General features: G+C 45.0%; 1 protein-coding gene and 1 long non-coding RNA gene across 6 annotated transcripts in view; one reads left to right on the top strand and one right to left on the bottom strand.

Annotated features, from left to right (window-relative positions):
• Positions 1-955: 955 nt before the first annotated feature.
• Positions 956-2,937, bottom strand: LOC110299694. Its single transcript, XR_002378509.1, has 3 exons — positions 2,665-2,937; positions 2,046-2,303; positions 956-1,965 (listed from the first exon to the last, which is right to left on the bottom strand). It is a non-coding gene; the product is annotated as an uncharacterized LOC110299694 (long non-coding RNA).
• The window catches only part of Nlrc5 (NLR family CARD domain containing 5), an 86,153-nt gene continuing 61,565 nt past the window's right edge, over positions 2,186-26,773 (top strand). For 3 of the 5 annotated variants that reach the window (XR_003837390.1, XM_029480351.1, XM_029480354.1), the window contains exons 1-3: positions 2,218-2,255; positions 14,103-14,178; positions 25,682-25,789. The gene's annotated coding sequence lies outside the window, so the exon portion shown is untranslated. Of the gene's footprint in view, positions 2,256-3,425; positions 3,556-14,102; positions 14,179-25,681; positions 25,790-26,773 lie in introns of all 5 variants that reach the window. The other 2 variants (XM_029480353.1, XM_029480352.1) reach the window with 2 other exon arrangements.

Here is a 26,773-nt window from a genome sequence, read left to right on the forward strand (position 1 = left end):
AGGGACCCAGCTCTCCAAAGTGGATAATCATGAAAGCCACCAAAGAAGAACCCTGTGTACTTTAGCCAAGGGAACCTGGTATTCATGGTTTTCAGGCTATTGGTTGAGCTGCTATGAAAAGTCTTTCCCTGGGGAGATGTGGACAGCATCTATCCTCCCCTTCTAATTACAACCCAAAAGTCCGTTTCACCACAGTTCTCCCCAGGGAACCAGTGAGTTTGTTGTACTTTCTTACTTACAGAGCACAGTGACCCCAAAACAGCTACACTGGAAAGTCTCCACCCAGCATGGACGATGGCTTGATGGCTTCCCCAGAGCTGTATAGGTGGAGCCTTCTCCTCTAGTTCTCCCCAGCCTATATACTCTTGCCCTGTCTAGAGACCTCATGCAATTAGGGCAGAATTGTGTACAAGTGACTGGGAGGAGTGGCCAGAAACTCAGGAGAGGGTCTAATGACCCTCCTGTCCTAGTCTCATGAAGATGGCAGCATCTGAGCTCATAGGATACCTTAGAACACAGACCAAACACAGGGTAACTCTGGGGAAATGGTTCTCTCAGAACCCTTATTGGCAGGCCTGTTTCCACAACAGTGGGCATGGAACTGGATTTACGATCCAGTGTTTCTCATTGCCATTATCGTGTGACCTTGACATCTCTGGATGAGACATCTAATGAGATGTTAACCTCTGCCTGGACCCTTCATGGGGCTGTGTGGGTTTAAGTACATCTAAATATGGCCCGTGCTTGTCTTTCTGGGTGGTGGCTACTTGTCTGTGTCCACTGACAGCCCTCTGTCAGCACGGAAGGATGTAGGTCCAGCATCACATAATGGTTGGGAGAATATGGAGTGAGCCTTACTGTTGGGCTGTAACTCTTCTCACACTAACAGATGACAGCCCACCATGTACCATAGGCTGGGACTCCACCATGTGACAACAGGAAGCGGAGGCTGGCTAAAAACAAGGCATTTATTTGTAAGAGGGGAGCCAGGGAAGGTTGGAAAAGCTAAGAGTCACACACAAATAATCAGTGCAAAATAATAATGACCCCCCACACACACACACTCTTGCCTGTCAAGAACTTTCTAGATTTCCGGCTCGGTCCTGGGAGGGAGGAGGTTAGAGGGTCACAGGAATTTGAGATCCAAAGAAGGGGACTAACGTAGAAGGATTTCTTAAGAGTTCTGGGCACACACCACATCTGCTCTAACTTCTTCTGAAGGACTGGAAGGTACAACTTCTCTGGTTCTCAGGACAGATGACAGAACCAAAACTCAGAGCCAAGACTTTTGTCTTGGGGGGTGTTTCTCAATCTGGGGGACACAACCTCTGCCAAGTCAAATGATTTCATTATGATTCGTAACAGTAGCAAAATTACAGCTATGAAGTAGCAACGAGAATAATGTTATGGTTGGGGGTCAGCACAGCAGGAGGCTGCAGTATTAAAGGGTCCCAGCATTAGGAAGGCTGAGAACCACTGGCCTAAGGTGATGTAGCCAGCACTTAAGAGGAGGACTTGAACCTGAGGTTTGGGGGTCATGGGTGTGCTGCTGACCCTGCCCTACAGTGCTAATGCACTGTCTCCCCATTCCTCCCCCAGAGCATTGCTTCACTGTGGGATGTCACAGAAACCATCTTCAGGAGGAGCCTGGCCTCCTGTTCTGGGACAAAGACAAGAGGCAGGGCATGTTGTAGAACTTGGAACAGAGACAGGAACTTTCCAGGGCTGACTATGGCCCTGTAGTCCTTTTCTAATCGCTCACCTCTCTCCATCCCTCATCTCTGCACTAAGCTTTCTTCTGTAGCCTAGGCAACCCTTGCACCCGGAGACCAGCAGAGACACACCTGGAGACCATGCTTGTCCAGGTCAGGTCTCAGGTGATGAGCCGCTGTCGCCAAAGGATTCTGGACCCAACTCCACGAAGTTTTGCTCAGCGGCTCCTCCTGCCTTCATCCTACAGCGCCTCTGAGAAGTGTAGAAAGAAAGGTTGTGCGGGTCCTGCTGCGCTCTGGGCCCACCCACTTCCTGGCAGATGCCCACCTTACCCAGTCTCAATAGTAGTCAGAGAGGCACGTCCCGCTGCGATCTCCAAGCCGCGGCGGGTTCCGGGCACGCTACCCGCGCGCCCTGGGGCTGGCACTTTGAATCCACGTGATTTCTCGGCAGCAGCAGTAGATTCTATGAACTAGCGAACAGCGCCCGCTCAGTGGCCACTTTCAGTTTCCAGAGAGCGCGGTGGAGAGGGAGCTGAACTGGTGAGTTACCTGCCCAAGCCGGGGCGCGGCTCAGAGGGAGATCTGTGCCTAGAGAGAGGAGGGGGTGTCAGGGGCCAGGTGGATAGACAAATGGACTGAGGGGCCCGGGTGGGTTGGGGCACTGGTGGCTTAGCAAAATGCAGTCGGACACTCTGTAGTTTGGGGACCACAGAAATTGGAGAGAGTGGCTCAGTTTGGGAAAAAATTCTGTATGTCTGTGCGCCCCCTCTCCTGGTGCCTGCCACACTTGTCATCCCCCCCTCCCCCAACCATACTTTCTTGTTGGTTTTTTCTTTTCAATTCCTTTGCTTTAATAATAATCCAGAAGCCGCCCTGTTTGCTACGTATAATTCTGAATTTTCAGCCAAAACAACAAAACAAACAAACAAACAAACAAACAAAACCCCACCTTTTATTAGACAGATAGAATTTGGCTGAACTGTAGCAACTTACTGTTCTGTAGAAGAAAGCTGTGTTCTCTAAGAGTTGCCAACCTCAGGTCGGTGGCTTTTGGCTACCAACATTGTGTTGGAACAAATACTAGATATTAAGGAATGTACAAAAAGACAGGGATCTTTAAAAAACAAAACAAAACAAAACCAAAACAGAATATTGTGTTTTAAAAGAGAACAATGTTTCTTGAATGTCCATCACCTGTATTTCTAATGATCATTGAAACTTTCCAGTCACAAGGGTAAGCCTGGGCAGCCTTTTGTCCCTGGCCTACCACAATGCCATGTGGGGTTTAAACCATTTTTTCCACTCAGAAAAGCTGAGCTGGGAGCTGTGGGAGGTTCCTGGAGACTTCTGGGTCTTCAGTACTATTGGTATATATTGTCAGGATTCTTCTGAAAAGGTGGGGGAGGGGCTTCATACAGAAAAGGTATTTTGAAAATTGACCTTCATGATTGGGAAAAAGGCCAGAAAATGACCAAAGATGTAGCCGAGCCATACCTGCAGCTTTCTCTTCCTGAATCGCTTTCTTGCAAGGAAAGGAAACCCGGAAACCTGCCAGGTTCCTTCTGGGATGTAGCTCAGAGACAGGGCAGACCCTGGTTTGAGTCCTCGGCGCCACAAAAATAAGGCACCAGGCCTGAGCTCCCACCAGAGAATAGAGTGGGCAGGAGTGACTGGAAGTTCATAAGGCCCCTCATGGTGTACTTTCCACAGACCAGTGCCAGCAATTATGCCTTGCCTGCCCTGCCTCCAGCACCAGTGGCCATCTGTCCTGGAATAGGACCTCCGTGTGCTCTCAGTACTGTGCACCATGACCATGAGTTACGATTTCAGATCTTGGAAGGTTGGTTCCCCATCTATAGTACAGACATAATGGATAGTTCAAAATTTATCTCCTGAATCGAGGGAGACAAATAGAAACAATGCCTCGGCCACAAGATTGAGGAGCCTGGGGTCCTGATGGGACAAATGCCGAAGCTAAGGGAACGCCTTAGTCTGCTTAGTCCAGTCTGCCCAGAAAGCACAGGTCGGCCTGATCTCAGAAGCTAAGTATGCTCAGGCCTAGTAAGCACTTGGTTGGGAAAGTCTGCCTAGACCTGTTCCCGGACCAGCCCGAGGACAGCAGTACCTGATCAATGTCTATTCTCTCTCTCTCTCTCTCTCTCTCTCTCTCTCTCTCTCTCTCCCCCTCTCTAGAAAGAGTTCAACAAAACTCTGTAGATTCTCTTCTCCCATATGTTGTGCTATGTGCTGGGTCTCCTAAAGGAGAGACCCCCACTGCCTCTGAACGTGACCTTATTTGGACACAGGGTGGCTGCAGACACTTAAGATGAGGTTGTAGGGTGGGCCCAGTAAGACTTCTGCCCTCTAATAGAGGCGATCAGCACGTCCACACAGATACCTCAGGAAGGCGGCCATCTTGGGGAGGCAGAGACTGCAGCTACAAGCTGAACGCCAAAAATCCCAGCAACCAAACTGTCCCAATCGGAAAGAAGAAGACCCCTTTACTAGCATCCTCAGAGGATGCAGACTGCAGAGAATAAAAAAAATAAATAAAAAGCCATTTCTGCCAGCGCTTGATGGAACTTTTTTTTTAACCACATCTGATACATCATCCCAGTATCTCTCCTCTACCACCAGCAGAGAATTGTGGCAAAAGAGATGCAAACACTTAAGTTTTGGGGGAAGGCATGGCTTAGAAGGCAAGAGATCTGCCTAGCTTCAGAAGATTCTGGGTTCTATCCTACAGAAGACAAGCAAAAACCTCTTTGTAGGTGTTCTCAGGATGCAAAGCATCGTCTCTTTTCACCAAATATGCTTCTGTGAGTGTAGTTGAGTGTAGTTGATAGCCTAAAATGACAGCATTTGGGAGGCAGAGGCAGGTGGATTTGGGAGTTTGAGGCTAGCCTGATCAACAGAGTGAGTTCCAGGACAGCCAGGGCTACACAGAGAAACTCTGTCTCGAAAAACCAAAAAAAAAAGCAAAAGCAAAAACAAAAACAAAAACAAACCAAACAAATAAATAAATAGGTGTGATTGTATAACTCCCATGGTAGCTCCTGTTTCTGGGTCCCTGAAAGTGGGTAGAGGCAGCATGACCCCCATTCTTTTCTTTAGGAGAGCCTTGAGTCTTCCATTCTGTGGATCTCGGAGATGTGGGTAGCAGGCTCTGTGATTCTGGTCACCTGTGACTTCAGATTCTTCCTTTTCTCTGTCACTGCCTCAAATCATAGCATAGACATATCCATTTCTCCAGATTGCTCGCTCTTCCTGATGACCTCATACTGGTGCTCCTCCTAACTCTAACCCAGAGAGGCACTGGCCACCCTCTGACTGGCTCACCCATGACTCTCATTGAAGGGTAATTACAAGAAGCTGATGTGCAGAGACCGTCTAGCACTAGGTTTTTCCGTGTGTTTGTTACCATATTTTAATGAACTCAGATATGTTTTTTTAAAAGTCACTTATTAAACTAAAGAATATGTATGATGCTAAAATAAAACCAAAGCCCAGGCTTGGTGCCTTACACCCAGTACTTAGGTGGTTGAGGTGATGAGAGTTGGAGCATAGTTGGTCTCAGAACCTATGTACTGAGACCCGTCTCCAGCATTTTTTTGAATCAATAACTTAAGTAACAAATACATCCATAGAGTAAAAATCCAGTCACTCAGATGCTATCTGTGAGACAAGCAAGAACAAGCAGTATGATTGAGTTTCTGTGTCTTATTCCAGTGTCTCTCTCGGACTTTACAGACAAGAGTATCCAGTGTTTTCCCCTACACAATCAGCCTCAGCTAAATAGACTTTAGATCATACACATATATACACATACAAATATACAGATGTACATATGTGCTTCCATGACCATATACACGCACACACACGTGTATTCTCTCTCTCATGATGAGCGTGTACTGCATGGAGTGTGGACAGGGTTTTTTTTTTTCATTTAATGCAATAAATAATCTTTTATTTTCTCTCTATATTTATTATTTGGGTGCTGGGGATCAAACACGGGGCCTTGGGCATACCTAGTGAGAGCTTTTCCACTGAACCATGTCTTCAGCCCACTTTATGGTTGTATGCTTTCTGTGCATAGAAAGACCTACTTACGCAAGTATATTCTGTACTTTGACCATCTATATATATATATATACATATATATATTATATGTATATATACATACATACAACATATATTAGATGTAAAAATGAATATATGTATTTTATGTATCTATAAAATACTGTATTATTTTGTGCATCTATATAATATCCAGGATCCACAAATGAAAGAAAACATTCAATGTTTATTTTTCTGAGTTTGTCTGGTGATCTCCAGCTGGGTCGATTTTCTTGCAAACACCATCTTTCTTTTTCTTTATAGATGAACAAAATACCATTTGTGTGTGTGTGTGTGTGTGTGTGTGTGTGTGTCTACACCACATTTTCTTTATCCACTCTACTACAGGCAGACACCCAGGCTGATCATACAAACTTGGCTATTGTGCGTGGTGCTGCAATACCATGGATAATAAACATGGGTGTGCAAGCGTCTCTGGGATGTAATGTTTTGGAGTCCTTCAGCTGTACAGGAATTGGTGCAGCTGTATCATATGGTGATTCTATTTTTACCTTTTATTTTTAAGTACCTCTGTATTAATTTCTATGCTGGCTAAAATAATTTACAGTCCCAGTGAGTGTACACACATGCACAGACACACACATGCACAGACACACAAATATATATACTTTCCCATTCCCGAATCCTCAATGGCATTTGTTGTTTTCAGAGTGGGGTGAGATGGAACTCATTGTTGTTTCAATTTGCATCCTCCTGATGGCTAAGGAATTGAACCTTTTTTTTTTTTTAATTTGTATGTCCATTGGTCCTTTTTTACCTCAGTCTGTGAGGGCTGTCTGCTCATTTCATTAGCTGATTTACTGACTGTGTTGTTTGGTTTTCTAGTATTTAGCTGTTTGCGTTATCTAGTCCGGCTGTTTATCAGCTGCCCCATGGACAGGTGCGGCAGCTTGTCCGCTGTTCCACCAGTGGGCTATTTCACTCTGTAGATTCTTAAGTTGCACACAAGGCTTTACATTGTGTCTGATTCCATCTTTCTGTTCCTAGTATTGTTTCCCATGTTCTCCGAATCTTCTCTGGAAGGGCTTTGCCTAAACCTGTATCTCAAAATTTTTGGCTTGAGTTTTTCTCTAGTGGTTTCAGAGTTCACGTCTTACACCAGAGTCTTTGACCCATTTTTAATTGGTGTGTGTGTGTGTGTGTGTGTGCACAAGGGAAGATATAACTACCTAGTCTCATTCTTCTCTGTGTAGATATCCAGCACCATTTGTTCAAGACTCTGTTTTTATTCCAACATATATTTATGGTATGTATGTTTGTTAAAAATCGGATAGCCACTGTGTTGTTGTGTGGGTTTATCCTCTGTCTTATTCACTGATGTGTGTGTCTCAGTATCATGCCGTTTTTGTTACTATGGCTCCATAGTATATATTAAATCAGGAATGTGATACCGCTAGTTTGTCCCTATCGCTCGGGACTGCTGTGGCATCTTTTGAGATCTTTGCTTTGGGATCTTTTGTATTTCTACAATTGTACAATTTTATTTCTATTTCTATGAAGAATGTTAGTGGAATTTTGATGAGAATTGCATTGAATCTATAAACTCTTCTCTGTAATACGTCAATTTTCCTGTATTAATTCTACCAATCCATGACAGTAGGAAGTCTTTCCATAGCCTTATATCTTTGATTTCTTTCTTTGGTGTTTTAAGATTACATTGATAAATGTAGAAGTCTTAGTCCCACTGTCTCGATTAGATTTATTCTAAAGTTTTATTTGTAAAGCAATTATGAATGGGATACTTTTTAATATTTCTTTCTTAGCATGTTCATTATTGGATACAAAGTCTGCTGACTTCTGTGCCATTTACATCCTGCCACTTTGCCCAGTATTTATCTGTTCTAAGAACTTTCTGATGCATTCGGTACTGACTCATTGCATGATATTCAAATCGGCGTTATTTTCTTTCTTACTTGCATCCTTTTTTTTCTTTCTCTTGTCCTGCTGTTTCAGCTGAGACGTCTAGTGCTATGTAGATTAAGAGTGGAGAAAGTAGACACTCCTACCCTGTTCCTGATTTTAGCAGAAATATTTTGAATTTGTCATATAATGTTGGCTGTAGGTTTGTCATATATTGTTTTATATATTTATATAACTATACATAACTAGATACATTATGCTGAGATATGCTCCTTTTATTCCTAATTTTTATAGTGTTTTTTTTTATCACGAAGAGATAGACGTTAGATCTGTCAAAGGCTTTTTCTGTATCAGTTGATATGATCCTGCAATTTTTGTTTTTGAGACTATGGTGCATTAAATTTATTGATTGTATCTGTTGAATTACCACTGCGGCCTTGAGTAAAGACAACTTGATCATGGCGAATGTGCTTTTTGTGCTACGAACTTTGGTTTGCTAGCATTTGTTGAAAAATTTTATACCTATGTTCATTAGAGAAATTAGACCCTAATTTTCTTCTCTTTCCCCATCTCCCTCTCCCCCTCCCCCTCTCCCTCCCCCCTCCATCTTTCCTTCTTTGTGTGTGTCCCAGTGAGTTTCATTAGGGTCAGTTACAGGAACCTGTGTGAGGCTTTGTACACAGCAGCATTTACCAGTAACTAAAATGTCTTCCTCAGCCTCATCTGCCATTAACTCAGGGAGGGGTGAGGCCCCATCAGCACCTCCTGCTAGATACTTCCTCTGACTCTTACATTCTTTCCTGCCTCTTCTTTCTCAATCCTACCTAAGCCTCCAAGTGCACGTATAGATGTCCCATTTACAGCTGAGCACCCAATAGTTATTCTTGTCATTATTTTTGGCCAGTGAGTCTTTGCAGCCTCCATTGACCAAAGCTGACAACAGCATTAATTATGATTATTAATTATCATTAATCTGATTATGGGCATTCATCAGGACTTTTGCATTCTTTCCCCAGCTTCTACCATGTTTGATTTCCTTGATTTCTCAAGCCCCTGGCTTGCATCTCCTCCTCCACTTTGTCTGTGATTCACAAACTTGGTTTTTTAATACTGAAAGGCCTGGGGAAGTCTGTATTTGGGAGAAAGGCTGGATATCGCCTGCTCATGAGGGGCACATGGAACGTTTGAGAGAGGAGAAGAAGGGAACGGTGGCCCAGGGTGACTGGAGGATGGCAGAAGAAGGCAAAGATGAGAAAGGGGAGGGGAAGAAGGGAGAGCAGAATGAGGGGGAACATTGTTCAACGTTGGCCTTTGTGCTCGTAACTGTTTCTGCTGTGTTGATATTTTGCATGTAATTTTACAAAGGAGCAGCACCCCTGGGCCATGACAAGCAGTGTCACCACCCCTCTCTGCAGCCCAGAGCCCCGTGGAAATGCCACAGCCTCCTCTGTGTGGTGGTGTGGTGGGTGACTTTGTGTCCCGGTGAATTTCCATCTCAGAAAAGGCAAATCCAACCTCAGACATCCAGGCATAGATGTGCTTACAGTGAACATTCGCCAGCAGCCAGGCCTCTATTCCGTCTATGCACTGGATTGCTTCCTCTGGCTGGTTCTGAAGGACTTCTCAAGGGAGAAGTTGGCCTTTAGTTTTAAAATGTTTGAAACCATGTTGCTAAATCCTGAAGACTGTATCAATGGATTGCTACTGTGAGCAGCCCAGAGACAGTCCTGTCCCCCGGTACCCATCCCATGGGCATAAGGATGGAGCCATCCCCATCCCCACCCCACTCCCACTCCCACCCCCACCCTATCCCCATCCCTATCCCCATCAGCATTAGTGATCTCAGGGTCTTGTGTGAGCAAAGAAACCACTCTCTGTTTTACATCCTCTCACTGAGATGGACAGGTCAGTCTCTACCTAAGGACTTACCCAGAAGATGTCTGCTGCGTGAGCATAGGAGGCTTGGGGACTGAGCTTTGGGCTAAATCAAACCATAAAGCAAGAAAATTGTTCTCTTTTCAGTTCCTGTGTCTCGTGTCCTGATTAGTCATGGAGAAACTTCTCAGCCAGGTGTCTAGGAAGCACTGCTTTCAGAAGGATTAGCCCAGTCACAAGGGCAGCCATACCTTAGGTCAGCCCTGAGGTCAGCAACACAATCCCCCACTCTTCCAATTCAACAGCCTCATTATGGTTTGCTTCTGGGAGTTTCTTTTAGGGAATTATGTCTGTCCCTGGTGAATAATATGTCTTAAAAAATAACATTAAAAGTGAGATGATTTCCAGACCTTTAGGAAGTGACACGCTGGTTGTCATATAAAGTAGCCTTCCTATGACAGAAGCTAGAAAATTGCACATATCCTTGAAGGGCAGGCTGTGGGGAGCATCCTGTTACTTCTGCAATTCATAGACCTTTCCAGCTGGTTGAGACTCTGCCTGTAAGCAGAAAGTAATGTAAATCTGTTGAAGCAATCATTTAGATCATTTAGTTTCTTTTGTTGTTGTTGTTTGTTTTGTTTTGCTGGGTTTTTTTGAGACAGGGTTTCTCTGTATAGCCCTGGCTGTCCTGGAACTCACTTTGTAGACCAGGCTGGCCTCGAACTCAGAAATCCTCCTGCCTCTGCCTCCCAAGTGCTGGGATTAAAGGCGTATGCCACCACTGCCCGGCTGCAATCATTTAGTTTTAAGAGAAGGGCATTTGTTGATGGCAACATTATACTTATGTTCGGGTGCAGCCTGTGGTTCATCCCAGGGCTTTATGCTCTATTACCTTCTTATGGTGCTGGAGATTGAGCCAGAAACTGGCCGGCATGCCTGCAGAGAGCATACTATGTGTGTTTTTATACAGCATGGATCATTTGGGGGACATACTGAAGATATAGCTGTGTCCACCCGTAACTATCGTCACTTTCATACCTGTACTGCCAAGGCACGATAAAGACCTTATTGTAGATGTCTAGGTTGTTCAAACATGGCTTCAAGAATCTCCTTAGCCCGGAATCTGGTTCCTGAGTATATTTGGACTACTGTGACAAAGTTCCATAGCCCAGGTGGCTTATATGCCACAAGAATGTATTTATCACTGTCCAAGAGCCTAGAGTCTAAGGTCAGGATGCCAACATGGAGTCCCCCGTTTTGGGCTGCAGACTGCCAAGTTACTTTTTGTATGCTTATATGATGGAAGGAGTGCTGTAGAACCTGCTAGACACTTCCATCAGGAACAAATCCTGTCCGCAGGACCCCACCCTTGTGGATTAATTGCCTCTCCAGAAGCCACCCCAAACCACTGGGGGTAGGGTTGCAACACAGAACTTGGGGGGTGACAAATATACTGTGTGCACAGTCCCATGTGCTCAAGCTATTTGGCACTGTCTTGCTCTCTGCCAAGTTGAACTGTGTGGTCCAAGAATGGATGTGCTTTGAGACTTAAAAGTCACAGTGTGCCTAGATGTTAAAATCAGCAAGCAATTCTGCAAGCAAGCTGCACCTGCGTACGTATTCCTCTTTCTCTCACATCTGAAACTTCCCCTGTTCCCTGCCTAGCCTCCCACAGCCGGGCTGTACTTCTCTGGTCAAGCTGACTTTCCTACCTAAAGGAAGTGGAGGAGGGGATTTCCAAATTTTACTTTCATTTTTGTTTGTGTGGGACATTCTGGGCCCTGCCTGCAGGATAGAACTTGGCAGAGCCACTTGTGATGAACTGAGGTATGAAAGAACAGCAGAGAGGCTAAGGAAGATATCTTCCTTAGCGATACCCTTGGGGTCCTTATGTGGACATAGATGCCCAAATGGCCTTCTAGTCACTAGGGCCTTTGGGACCTCACAGAAGGCCAGGATAACCAGGACATGGATTTCTAGAGGAACACTGCCAGATGCAGGGATAAAGAGCCAATCTCTTCCCACTAGGAGTGGAGAGCTGGTATCTTCATGGTCTGATGTGGTGGTCCCCAGATATGTAGATATAGTGACTGCTCCAGGACCTTCTAGAAAAGCCATTGACTTAACTCCACCCTCAATATTATGCTGCTAAATGGTTCATTGGACTTGCTAAAGGACACCCTGCTCCCGTGTAATTCAAATATGCAGACACATTTTGGACCACTGGTCTAGAGGAACCAAGGAGGTTACAGCATCCAAAAACGTGAGGGACCTCTCTAGTCACCAGCCACTTCTTCTGAATGATGCACCCTAGAACCCAGGACTGAGTAGTAGAGACCAGACCTCCCCAGCTATCTGTTCCAGCCAGGCTAGGGGTCAGCACCCTGGTCCCTAGAAGGAGGGCTCTTCTAGATTCCCTAGGGGCCTTCAATAGGAACAGACATGTGCTGAGCTGGGATCTGATTCTGGGCTTTAGTCATGGAAATGGTATATAGGGGCCCAGGCCTAGGTAGAACCTCTCTCTAGATGGCAACCACCGGAGGGGTTTGAAGAGAGGAATGTCTGCTTCTACAGCTCTGAAGTTCAAGCAGGCTGCCTGAGAGGCTCTTTTCTTTGGGGGATGGGGCTTCTACCAACCTCTTCTGAAAAGCACTGTGATCATATCGTTTAGCCACAGGATCTTTTGGTTAGTTGGTTGGTTTTGGTGTTTTGGTTTTATTCATATAGTGTATTATGAAGTTCAGGTTGTTCTCTGCCCCCCTCCCTTCTTCCTTCCCTCCCTCCCTCTCTCATTCCTTCCTCCCTCCTTTCTCCCCTCCCTCTCCCTCCTTCCCCCTCCCTTTCCTCCCAACCCTTAAAGACTGAATCCAAGGCCTTGTACATACTAGGTAAGGACCAGATGGCAGCTACATCTCCAGCCCTGGCTTCAAGCTCATTTTTCCCCTCAGCCTGCTTGCCTGGCTTGAAGTAGTTTTTCTAAAGGGAACAATCACACACCTACACACATCATCATTACCCTACCAAACAGATTACCATATCAAATGTATGGATCAAAGATGTTTCTTACCTGCTCCTCTTGTTTCCATGAACAAGGGGAAAAGGATTTCTGGAACACACACACACATACACACACACCCCTTCCCCTTCACCACAGAGACCATGAAGGGAGGGAGAGCCTTGGACAATAGACCTGACCCCATCTTGCTAACAGTGCCATCCCCTCTTAGGACCTCAGTTTCCCATCTGTGCACCTGACAGCCTATCTCTCTGATTCTCCAGAGTCCAAGCAGCATTAGCCATCCTAATGAAGGCAGAAACCCCAGGTTCTCTGCCTTTACTCTTTGTAGGATGGGCTTGGTGTGGAGGGTTCTAGGGCTGGGCTCTGGGTTCCCAGACAAGTAAGGACTTGTCTGCTCAATCTTGAGAAAGTAACATCAGCGACTCTTACTCTCCTGAGGAGCTTCAGTCTGAGTGACTGTGCCGTGACTAGAGGTGGCTTTCTGGCTACCTCAGGTCCACATTCTTCTAGTTCCTGAGGTTAGCATTCAAGAACCTTCCGTTTCTGCCCTTCTTCTCACTGCCTGTTCCTTGTCCTCTTTCCAGCAGGCACCAGGGCTTTTCAGCTTGACCTTTAAAAGGGGCTGGTGAGATGGCTCAGTGGTTAAGAGCTCCAATTGCTCTTCCGAAGGTCCCGAGTTCAAATCCCAGCAACCACATGGTGGCTCACAACCATCCGTAACGAAATCTAATGCCCTCTTCTGGAGTATCTGAGGACAGCTACAGTGTACTTACATATAATAAATAAATAAATCTTTAAAAAAAAAAGAGCACAATAAGGGAAGGTGGGAACACCGTTAATCAAATGAGAATACAAGGTTCTGTGTTTCCCACTCCCCACAGCTCACACACACAGGTACACAATCCTGAGGCACAGAGAGAAGCCAGAGGGATGGCAGCAGCAGTCAGTGACCTGTGCCCTCTCACATCCCTCCCTTTCCTTCCTCAAACCCCGGCCTTGGACTGGGGTGGGGTGGAGCAGGGAAAACAATAATGCTAAGCATGAATCAGTAGCGTGGGCAGATGCCATGTCAGATTTGACATGCCTCACAGCAACCTGACCTGGGGGCTGGAGTTATGACCCAGTAGTAGATAATACTGCTCATTCTTGTCACATCCATGGCACTAGGATGCTGACTTCTGTGTCTGTCTTTCAAAGATGACCCTTAGCTGATGGTTTGCCTCACTAGAGGTGCCTGGTGCCTGCCTTCCCTTTATAAGCCGAGCCTGGAAACTGTGACTGACAAGTCCATGAGCCTGTGTCTCCTAGAAGGACCAATTTTGCACACCCTGATATAAAGCCAGGCTTTCTCCCAAAACACTCTTATGCATAGCTTCTGGACCATAGTTACCCAGTCCTGGTCTGGATCCCTGACCCTCTTAATAAACAACTTTTGTAAGGATCTGTCTTGGGTTCTGCTCTTATGACCCTGACCTAGAGCATCCTCCACTTTGCAGATGATGGCATTGAGATCCCAAGAGGCTGAGTAACGTGTGATGTCTCACAGCTGGTACCCAGCAGACAGGAGTCCAGGTCAGAATCAAATGATCAAATTGTATACTATAATATGTATAATCAAAATAATACTTGAAAGATCTTTTTTTATGTCCGTATAAAATAGCAAGTGCCAGCATTTGGAAAAACCTAATGAGAAAAAGGGACAATAAAGTAAATTGCATTAAATGTGAGGACTTGAAGTGATTCTGACATACAGGAGCCAGGTGTGGGGCGCATGCCTACAATCTCAGTTTAGGAAACGGAGGCAGGAGGATCTTGGATGTGAGAAGAGCCTGGGCTTCTTAATGAGAATCTGCCTCAAACGAAACAAAAAACTAAATAAATAAATAAAAGAAAAATAAATAAATAAAGCAAACTAAACAAAAGGAAAAACGAAGAAGAGGGTACTGAATTCACAGAAATTGGAGTTACCAGGGGTTGTGAGCCACCTGCAGTGGGTGCTAGTAATTCATCCTGGGTCCTCTGGAAGAGTACCCAGCGCTCTTAACCACTGAGCCATCTCTCTAGCCCCACAATGAGAAACATTTTAAAGCTGTCAAGTTGGTTTCTGCAAGTGTGCTTATAACCCAAGTTACTCAGGCGGCTAAGGCAAGAGAGTCATGAGTTCAAGGAGATCCTGTCTCAAAATAAACTCTAAGAGTATGACTTAGTCATATCATGGAGGATTCTTGCTTGTATTTTGACTGAACAATGTTGGGGCCAGGCAGAATTGAAACTGGGCAGGGTGGCACCCAGTGAGAAATGGTGGTGCCAAGTGTAGGCAAAGGCCATGAAGAAATGTACTTGGATGATTAAGCCACGAGGGCTGTGAGGCCCAGGAAGCTTGCTGCTGCCCTTTCCTGAGCTGGAGAGAGGGGTGAGCTGGTGTAGAAGGGTGAGCATGGGCTTAGTTTGAGACCTGGAAATATTGAAACCCATACGAGGTATCAAAATGAATATGAGGATTCTCTCGTCCTTTGCTGGTACAACCCCAGTGCTGATTCCATAACTCAGCTATGTGTATTTCAATAAATACAGATATATGCAACTGTCTCTATGGTGTGTTGAATTAGCATCCTTTGCATATGTGTGTGGGAGTGGTTTCACCTCCAGACTGATACCGCAGTTGCTACATCACTCTACACTCCCACCAGCAGTGTAGTCTGCATTCCTGTTCCTGCTTGTTCTGTTGCCTGTTTCCTCAAAGACAGCCATTCTGACTGTGGCCAGATAGAATTTCAGTGTAGGTTTTCATTTGTTTTGTTATTCACAGGGTTGGTTTCTGTGTAGCCCTGGCTGTCCTAGATCTAGCTCTGTACACCAGGCTGGCCTCTAACACAGAGCTCTGCCCACCTCTGCCCTCCTGAGTGCTGCGATTAAAGGTCACTACACTGGCTTCAGTGTGGTTTTAATTAGCATTTCTCTGCTGGTGAAGGATGCTAAACAATGTTTCACATCCTTATTAACCATCTGCACGTTTGTCTTTTGGTCAAAGTACATCATAGACTCAAAACGAATTATCTTGATGAGAAATAAATAAATAATTTTAAGTGGAGTGTTGAGAATTAAAACAGGTAATCCAAAAGGGCATTTGTCTTGTGTGGAGCAAATATCCACCATATCGTTGTAGAATAAAGTATCTTCTTGATAGGTTTGAATTGCTCTTTGGTTTTAATATTCATTCCCAGTCAGTACAAATGCTTTATCTTCATCATTGCTTCCACATTCCCACTTTAGGATTTCAAAACAGGGGAATTTAATTTTTTATAAGTGTCACCAATCATTTCCTATGTTTACGTCATGACCCTTCTTTAGACACTGAAGAAATGGATATTCTAGTTTTTGTTTCTGTGTGTTGTTTGTTTTCTAGACAGTCTCACTATCTAGCCTTAGCTGTCCTGGAACTCACACTGTAGACCAGGATTTCCTCAGACTCATAGAGATTTGCTTGCCTCTGCCTCCTAAGTGCTGGCATTAAAGGTGTACTCCACCACTCCTGGCTGATATTCTAGGTTTTTTAATGTTGATGATTATATGATTTTTAAACCAAGTTGCACATAATAAAATGTGGAAGGGCTGTAAAAATGGCTCAGTGGTTAAGATCCCTTACTGCTCTTTCAGAGGAACTGGGTTTGGTTCCCAGCACCCATATGGCGGCCCACAACTGTCAGCAACTCCCATTCCCGGGGATCTGATGCCCTTTCTGACCTCTGTGGCCTCCTGCATGCATGGAGTACAAAGACATATGCTCAAGCACACATACATACATATAAAGTTAAACAAAACAAAATAAAATTAATGGTACAAAGTGACCAAAAGAGTACAGTGGAAGCCAAGCAAGGTGGTGTACGCCTGTCATTCCAGGCCCTGGGAAGTGAAGGTAAGAAAATCTGGAGTTCAAGGTCATCCTCAACTACACAGAGTGCTAGAGGCCAGTCTGTGCTACATGAGACCCTGTCTTAAACAAAAAACAGCACAGGGTTGCCATTCAGGCTCTGCCTACACACCCTGCCCATAGAAGTATGATAGGCTGGAGATCGCAGCAGGTGGATCCTGAGAGGGGAAGTGGAAGCCAAATGGGGGCAGAAGAGAGCTCAGTTGACAGTGGGCACAAGAACAGACTCTCTGGAGACAGCTTCAATGAGACAGCTCATTTAATGGGAGGAACAAAGGCTATATAAATCTTTGGAGGATGGGTAAGGGCTTTCGGGGTGAGTGTCTATCATTGGCCAGGGCCAGGGTGCTAGAGATGCCTCATTTGCATAAGGCGGAATTCCAGGTGGTACCAGACATGTTCAGGATTTGCACTACCCCCTCTCCAGCCCACTGCTCCCTAGCCCCAAATAAAAGACTCTCCTCCCTCTGTGTCCACCGGGACCCATCTCCAGATCTAATTTGTCACTAGTTTCTGGTATAGCCTTCAAGAGTTGTCCATTTATACATACACACATATTTGCATTTAAAAATACAGTTGTTGCCGGGTGGTAGGTGACACACGCCTTTATTCCGAGCACACAGGAGGTAGAGGCAGGTGGATCTCTGAGTTCAAGGCCAGCCTGGTCTACAGAACAAATTTTAGGACAGCCAGGAAACTGTATGACAAAATACAGTTGTACAACCTGTAACCTGAGCACTTGGGAGGCAGAAGTGGGATTATGAGTTCAAAGCTTATCAGGCAACCTGAGTTATTTAGGGAGACCCTATTTCAAATCAATCCGTCAATTGTCAAAGTTTTTTTTCTTCCAAAATTTTAAATTAAATATAATTACATTATTTTCCTTTCTGTCCTCTTGCCAATCTCAAACAACCCCCAACCCCTACTTGCTTCCTCTTAAATTCATGACCTCAGTAGAAGTTGTGGTACACATACCTTTAATCTCAGCATTTGGGAGGCAAAGGCAGGTATATCTCTGTAAATCTGAGGCTAGCCTGGTCTACATAGCTGTTTTAGTTAGGGTTTCCATTGTCATGAAGAGACACCAAGACCAAGGCGACTCTTATAAGGACAACATTTAATTGGAGCTGGCTTACAGGTTCAGAGGTTCAGTCCATTATCATCAAGGCAGGAGCATGGCATTGGTGGAACTGAGAGTTCTACATCTTGATCTGAAGGCAGTGCAAAAGGAAACTGGCTCTTCCAGGCAGCTAGGAAGAGGGTTTCAAAGCCTGCCCCCATAGTGACACACTTCCTCCAACAAAGCCACATCTCCTAATAGCGCCACTCCCTGGGCCAAGCATATTCAAACCACCACAGTAGCTAAGGAGGCTTCATAGACTATGACTCAAAAAAAAAAAAAAAAAAAAAAAAAAGAAAAAGAAAAGAAATGCATGGCCTCTTTTTCTTTAATTATTATTATTAGATATGTGCATGAATATATAAATGTGACTTATTAAATTTATTTAGTGTTATTCGCTGTATATGATTTCAGAGATGACCATCTGGTATTAGATAACTAGTTGCAGGGCTCATCCCCAATTCTCCCTGTCTTAGTTAGGGTTTTATTGCTGTGAAGAGACCCATGATCGCAGCAACTCTTATAAAGGAAAACCCTGGCTTGAACATTTGACCTGTATTGACCACTCTAACAAGCCCATATCTGTTCCCACAAGGCCACACCTCCTAATAGTGCCACTCCCTATGAGCTCATGGAGGCCATTTTCATTCAAACAATCACATTCCACTCCCTGTCCCTCATGGGCTTGTAGCCATATCATAATGCAAAACTGCAGTCAGTCCAACTTAAAAAGTCCCCATAGTCTGTCAGAGTCTCAATAATGTTTAAAAGTCTAAAGTTCAAAGTCTCTTCTGAGACCCAAGGCAATCTCTTAACTTTAATCCCCCATAAAATCAAAATCAAAGAACAGATCACATACTTCCAACATACAATGGCACAGAAGACACATGACCATTCCAAAGTGGAGGATGGGGGCACAGTGAGGAAATACTGAATGAAAGCAAGACTGAAAACCAGCTGGGCAAACTCCAAGCTCTGCATTTCCATGTCTGATGTCAAAACACTCCTCAGATCTCCAACTCCTTTCATCTCTGTTGACTGCAACACACTTCCCCCTCTTGGGCTGGTTCTACCCTGATAGCAGCTTTCCTCGGCAGGTGTCACAGAGCGCTGGCATCTCCAACATTTTTTGGGTCTCCAAAACAATCAGTGCTTCACAGCTTCATGCAGTAGCCTCTCTAGGTGTCCATAGGACACCCTGCCACACACCTGGCCTCCACAGCTCTCCTTAGTCTGGAGGGGCATTCCGTACCTTGTATTCTTGTATCCTCGACTCTAAAGCCAGAACCATGTGGCCAAAGCTGCCAGGCTCTACTGCTTGCTTAGGCTGTAACATGGTTTCCTCATTGAAACACATCTTCACCAACTTTCTGGTTTTAATGGTTTCCTTCACTGCCTAAGCTTGGATGTCCTGGAACTCAATCTGTAGACCAGGCTGGCTTCAAACTCAAAATCTGCCTGCCAGTATAACCAGCCCTAAGCTTTTTAAAAATTCCTCTTCACAGTTGAAGCTTAGCTGGGTGTGGTCTTGTCCTGAGGTCACCAGTCCCTTTATTTCATTCAGCATCAGGCAGGGCTTGCTTCCATCTAACCTGTTTATCTCCTTGAGTACTGGACGTAGCTTCATTACACTTCCTGGTGCTCCCTTTCTCCTCAAGCTGTGCATTTTATACTTTTCCTTGCTCAACTTGCTCCTTTTCATTATAGATCTCCATAAGCGAGGCCACTAATAACCAAGCAACACAGCCAATACTAGGCTGTCTGGAAATCTCCTCTGCCAAAGCTGTTAGTCCACCCCTTTCAGTTTAACCTCGGGCATATTTTTTTTTTTGAACAAGAGCAGAAAGCAGCCACATTCTTTGTCAAAATGTCACCAGAACAGTGTCTAGGCCACATGCTAGCATTCTCCTCCTCTGAAAGCTCCTGAGCCAGGCACCCCCAGTTCAAAACACGCTCAGCACCACTGTGTCCTATGCTTCTACTAGTATGGCCCGTTGAGTCCCACTTAAAACATTCAACTGCTTTTCTAATCCAAAGTCCTCCAAATATAAGCATAGTCAGGCCGATCATACCAATACTTCAGTCCCTCATCCCAACTTCTGTCTTAGTTAGGGTTTAATTGCTGTGAAGAGACACCGTGACCATGCAACTCTTATAAAGGAAAACATTTCATTGAGGCTGGGTTGCAGTTCAAAGGTTTAGTCCATTATCATCATGGCAGGAAGTGTGGTGTCATGCAGGCAGACTTGGTGCTGGAGAGGCAGCTGAGAGTTTGACCAGATCCACAGGCAGCAAGAAGAAGTGACACTGGGCTTGGCTTGAGCATTTGAAACCTCCAAGTCCACCCCCAGTGACACACATTCTCCAACAAGGCCACACCTCCAGAGCGCCCCTCCCAGAAAGACTATGGGAGTCATTTTCATTCATTTGTTAATCACCTGTAGTTGTCTATGGGTAGTTTCCCCTGAGATTTCCCCTTCTGGGTCTGCATGTCTATTGGTGTTGTAACTTGTTCAGGTCTTGTTTAGGAGCCACTTTGTTGAGGTATCGTGGGTGTGTAGCTTCCCTGCCATTTCTAAGAGATACAGTCTCAGCAGACTTTCTGTTCCTCTGTCTCTCACAATCTTTCTTCCCCTCTTAGTCACTGACCTATGTATTACTATTGAGAGGCACCATGACCAAGGAAATGCTTAGAAAAGAAAGCATTTTTTGAAGTGGAAACTTGTGGTTTCTTTGGAAAGTCAGTTATGTCAAAGAACGTTTTGTTGAAGTAAACACATGTAAAAGGCAGACATGGGAATCGATGTTTCGCTGAAGTGGACCCAGGTGAAAGGCTCTTTCACTGGGGCAGACACTTGAAGGAACATTTCACTTTTGCTGAAGCAGACACGGGTGAAAGCATGTTCTGCTAAAACAAGCACATGAAAGAACTCATGATGAAGGATTCTTCACTAATGACATGCATGTATTGGTTTGCCTTACAATGCATAGCCGAGCTCTGTTTGTTTTAACTCCATAGAGAGAAAAGCACCAAAAAACTTCTGATGGTGCTGTGGCAGCTCCTGTGGACTCCGGCCGATTGGAAGAGTGATGTCAGCTGATACAGACTCATGTAGAGTTTGCTAAGACAGACTCATGTGCTGAGGCAAGACATGTGGTGAGGCAAGACCCATGGAGGACACATGATGTTTGGAGGAAGTGTAAATAAGAGTCAACAAATTGTGATAGGGTCTTGCTTATGTGCCTAGCTTTACAAGTCTTCTCTGAGAGAGGCACAGCCAAGAACTCCTGGTGTCCCGCTGGTCCTGGTCCTCCTGGTGACTCTTGTTGATTCAGCTGAGGCCTGGCTGTTTCTGCTAGGTGGTGCCAAGGCTACTAATTCTATTGGCTATCCCAACATTACCAGACTAGACTGCTGGTATATTTGTAAAATGTTTTTGAGTGGATCGAGCTGCCACTGTTGACCCCTGAACTATTGATTTCCTGACAAAGCAGATAAGATTCGTTCCAAAGAACCATTTCAAAACAGGCTCACTTCCCCCGTATCCTAATAGCCCTTATTTCCCACTACCTTTGGTGGGTGGTGGGCTAGAAGGGAGGCTAAAGTGTTTAAGGACCCATACTAAAAGTAGAACAATAAAAGAATCTAAGACTATAGCATTCAGTTGGGGGCTTGCTTATAGTTTTAGAGGGCTAGTCCATCATTATCAGGGTGGGACAGCAGACAAGTGTGGTGCTGGTGCTGGCTCTGGAGCTGAAAGCCTTACATGCTGATCTGCAGGGAGAGAGACAAAGAGAGAGAGAAACAGAGACAGAGAGAGCCAGGAAGAGATAGGCAGGCAGGCAGGAAGGCAGGCAAGTAGCAAGCTGGGCTTAGAATGGGCTTTTGAAACTTCAATGCCCACCCCCAATGATACAATGTTGCACCTTGTAATCCTTTCCAAACAGTTCCACTAACCAGTAACCAAACATTCAATCACTTGCAAGCCTGCAAGGTGGGAAGCATTCTCACTCAAACCCCCACACTCTTCTTCCACAATGTTCTCAGAGCTTTAGGTGTGGGGGTTGTGTTGTAGATGGATCAATTAGGTCTGAGTACCATACAGTCAGTTTTCTATACATTTTGAACAGTTGTGTGATGGTCTCTATCTGCTACAAAGATACGTTGTCTCTTTGCTTACTGGTGAAAGCTTCATTCATCTCTGGGGGTCTAAGGATGCAATTTAGAATGCAGTCAGAAATTATGCTGGCTTAGTAGAGCATTAGTACTGAAGTCTATGAGGTCAAAGCTTTTTAAATGTTATATTCCTTTAGTAGCATGTTTAGAATACTTTCCATATCACGATTCATGTAGTCATTGTTTTTCTGGTCGCTGCGTCATATGTGTGCATCATAATTCATCTCCTGTTGATGGGCACTGCCCCCCCCCCGGTCTCTTCAGCAGTAGTAGCAAGAGATCAATCACCATTTGTGTTCTATACTGGAATTCTGACAACCCAAATTCCAATCCCTTGAATTTGCACAAACAAACTAGCCTCTTCCCCTGCTCCCAGCTGAATGACACACATTGTAAATATCCACCTTGAAGGCCAGCTCCTGAGCAGTTCCTGTCTCTGTCCCTGAGAGGCCTGTTACTATGTGCCAAGGATAGTTCAAAAATTTTACAGGACAGCCTATATGCCCTTACCTCTAAATAACTGTAAGTCACTAATGGCATTTTACTTTTTTATGTCACATACGCTACTGCATCTCACAGTGGTTAGTGCTACAGGACAGATCCTAAGTGGAAGGGTGTTTGACTTATCCACATTTGGTGCATTCCTGTTGTGGTTTGGGCTCCTTCATACACTAACCTGGAGACAAACATAGCTCATTCATTTAGGAGGTGCTCCTATGGGGACACGCACTATGGGGACAGAAAATGGAGACAGGGGAGGCCAGGCATCCCAGGGGTGTGTCATTGAGTGAGTACTATAGGTAATGGGCACCTGCCTAATGAGGAGGGAGTAGGATGTTTGCACAGCAACTCTCAGCATCCCTTGGCTAAGGAGACAAATTAAGCCCTTGGCCTCCAGCTGATGGGTAGGTGGTCAGATGTGAGCCAAGTACATGCAGATGAAGCTGGGGACCTGGGAGGAGCTACAGGGCTTTAATGACATCCTCCTAAAAAAGGAACCACAAGACTCACCCATCAGTGGAGGACAGGAAAGTTTATTTCTCAGCCACTTAGGGAGTATCAATAACCCCAGAGCTCTGGGGCCATGTGACTGGGGGAGCATGGTAATTTACATGCACTGATACCTTCTTGAGTTCTTCCCTGGAGTACTCTTAATAATCTCCTACCCATAAATATAAAGCACACACGTATCTGTTTCCCCCCCCCCCTCAATCCCGTCATTGTGTGCCATTTGCCATATTCTCTGTGTAGTTGTTGTCTTTGCATGTTTTTTTTTTTTCTTTTTTCTTTTCGAGACAGGGTTTCTCTGTATAGCCCTGGCTGTCCTGGAACTCACTTTGTAGACCAGGCTGGCCTCGAATTCAGAAATCTGCCTGCCTCTGCCTCCCGAGTGCTGGGATTAAAGGCATGCGCCACCATGCTCGGCGTGTCTTTCCATGTTTTATTAGACTCATCGCTCTACCAGGAAGATCAGCAAGTCACATACAACCCTTTTCCAGTGTGTTGCTTTCATTTTATCATTGTCTCCCCCCCCCCCCCCCCACACACACAAATAGAAAAATTAGTGGACAGTAAGAAATGTTTTATTGTAACACCTTTGTTTATATAAACTGTTTCCAATAACTTTATTGAAGTGTGGAGCATCTCAGAATGAAAATGAACAATCCGGCCTGAACATCCTGGGACCACGTGTGTGGGCAGTGTTTTCATAGCTCTTGGGTCTAGACCTAGGAATGGCATTGCTGGGTTTATGATGAACTTCCAAACTGGTTTCCAAAGTAGTGTCATTCTTGTCAGCCATATGTGAGGCTTCCAGTTCCTTCAAATCCCAATCAACAGAGTCCGTTGTTTTCCTTACAGCCAGTCTATATGGGTATGAAATGCTATGTTCCCAGGATTTTAAGTTCCAAGCAATCTTAAAACTGTTTGTTTGTTTATTAGAGAGAGAGAGAGAGAAAGCAAGTGAGCACATGAACAAGAGAGAGAATGAATGTGTGTGTGCCCGAGTGCGTGTGCATCTACACGTGTTTGATATAAGCATGTGGGCGCCATGGTGGGCATGTGGAGATCAGAGGGCAGCTTTGTAGCGTCGGTTCTCTCCTTCCAGCTTTACATGGGCTCTGGGAATCAAACCGAGGCGCCTGACAAGCAGCTTTACCTGCTGAGTCATCTCCCCAGCCCTATGCAACACATTTACAAAAACACTTAGTTAAAAATAATTATTCTGGGGTAGCAATGTCCCCGTGTTTAAAAACACTTCCTGCTCTTGTCGAGGATTTGAGTTACGTTTCCAGAACTCATGTTGGGAAGGTCACTACTGCCTAGAACTCAGGCTCCAGGGGATCTGATGCCCTCTTCTGATCTGCAAGAGCACCCCCACAGGCATGTGGATGTACGTGTACACACACACACACACACACACACACAATTTTAATAATAGTTCTTTAACTGGATGTGTTGGGAAATGCCATTGATGAGTGAGTTTTATGTGACTGTGAAGCTCATTTGGCTCTATTCCATTCCTTTGGTCATTTTGTATTTTTTTCTATTTTAACCCAAGTTCCATACAGTGTTGATCCCTCTAGAAATCACTTTACTATATTTGGAGACTTTCTCCACATGCTTGCCTGCCTATCCCCAAAATGGCCTTTTGATAGAATTGCCTTCAGTTTTTCTGTCTTGTGTGTTCCTGAGGATTGACCCCAGGGTCTTGTGCTTGCTAAATACATGCATACACACTGCACACCAAGCTGCAGCCTGCACCCTTAATTATTCGATTCTAACTGAAAATGCCTTGCGCTGTAATATTGGCACCCTATTGCCACACATCCTGTTTGCTTATTTCTCCAAATGACTGCCCCCATCCTCGCATCTCTAGGGTGTTCTGGTAGACTTTAAGTGGCATTGCCTTCTGCCTGCATACCAACTTAGAGATATTTTTTTCTTTCTGCTTTCTGTGGTCACAGGCAGCTGTGTCTTAGTCACTTCAAACTGCTGGAACAGAATAACACAGCCTAGGTGTCAATTCTAGCTCACAGCAGATCTGGATTCCAGTACATCCATCCCATGGAGGTTCAGAGCTGCTTGCTCTGTTTTCATCAGGGTAGAAAGAGACATTGACTTCCCGTGTCTTCTTGTAGATACATTTGTGTCAACTTGAAGATCTACCTCACACCTCTGTTGTATCTCTGAATCTTCTGGTGCTGTTGTACCAAATTCACTGTAGAGAACATTAACTTTGTATCACAGTAAGGTAGACGACCTTTCCGGCTTCACCCTGCTGCTCTTCTTCCTTTAGACAGGGTCTTATGTAGGCCAGGCTGACCTTGAACTCACTCTGTAACTGAAGATATTCTTGAGCTCCCGATCCTTCTGTTTTCACCTTGCAAGTGCTAGGACAACACACATGCATGCCCAGCACTTGTTTGCTTATTAAAAACTTGAAAGTAAAGCTTTAAACTATTAAGAAAGAAGGCTCCAAATGTTGAGCTCCTGGGGACTTTGTGGGCAAGGACAGAGGCTGGCATTTGTGGTGAGGATTTTTCCACTTTTGTGCAAATAAGTAAGCTGGGTCCAACTATGGACTTATGACACCCAGGTTTTTAGTTAAAGGGGGTAGGGGCAGTCATCCCGTGTTCCTAGTTTGGCAAAATGGCAGCAGGATGACTGGGCTGTGCCAACTCCAGGAACATACAGAACTTGGTTGGGAAGAACTTGATTGGCTTGTGAAGGTGAAGGACCTTTGAGGGTCAAGTGTCCTCTGAGGCAGGGACTGGAGTCCTGGACACAGCATCATTCCTCTTGAGTTTGGAAGAGGGGGAGAGCACCTTGTTTTCTCTCTCTTTAGGACCTGAGCCATAGAAACAGCCTATAAACTGAGGGTCAGAGGACAAATCCCAGACACTCAGAAGACCCTCTATATGGGGACACCATCTATCATGATCCAAGAAGCCAGGTAAGTGGATTTTCCTCCCCTTCCTTCTTTTCCTTTCCCCTCCCATCTCTTCCTTCTCTCTCTTCCTGTGGCCAAGACTCCCAACCCCACTTCCCTGTGCCACTGGTCAGCTGTACCCTTTTGCTGCTGTAGATGGAAACTAAGAGTAGACAAGGGATTCTGTAGCTGGCATTTACTACTTTGTGGGTTCCTTTCTCTCTTCCACCCTTTTCCACCTCTTTACTTCTTCTCTTTTAACTCCCTGTCTTAGTCAGGGTTTCTATTCCTGCACAAACATCATGACCAAGAAGCAGTTGGGGAGGAAAGGGTTTATTCGGCTGACATTTCCACATTGCTGTTCATCACTGAAAGAAGTCGGAACTGGAACTCAAGCAGGTCAGGGAGCAGGAGCTGATGCAGAGGCCATGGAGGGATGTTCTTTACTGGCTTGTCTCCCCTGGCTTGCTCAGCCTGCTCTCTTATAGAACCCAAGACTACCAGCCCAGGGATGATCCCACCCACAAGGGGCCTTTCCCCTTTTTGATCACTAATTGAGAAAATGCCTTACAGTTGGATCTCATGGAGGCATTTCCTCAACTGAAGCTCCTTTTTCTGTGATAACTCCAGCTGTGTCAAGTTGACACAAAACTAGCCAGTACACTTCCTAACCCTAGATAGGAGAGTAGAAAGGATAGAGGGGAAAGGGGGCAGCGTTATCATTAGACTGCTTCCTGTTGATTAGAGGCATCAAGTTCCTTGGGGCAAGTTTGATCTTCACCATCAGAATTTAATTATTTATTATTCTTTGTTGTCTTCTCCTTCTTCTCCTTCTCCCCCTCCTCATTCCTCCTCCTCTTCTTCTTTTCTATTCTCTTCTTTTCTTTTCTCTTCTCTTCTTTCCTTTTCTTTCCTTTCCTTTCTCTTTCTTTCTTTCTTTCTTTCTTTCTTTCTTTCTTTCTTTTTTCCCACAGGACTACTTAACAAACCACAACCAACAATAACCTT

The sequence above is a fragment of the Mus caroli genome, chromosome 8, assembly GCF_900094665.2.
Source record: "Mus caroli chromosome 8, CAROLI_EIJ_v1.1, whole genome shotgun sequence".
Lineage (NCBI taxonomy): Eukaryota > Metazoa > Chordata > Mammalia > Rodentia > Muridae > Mus > Mus caroli.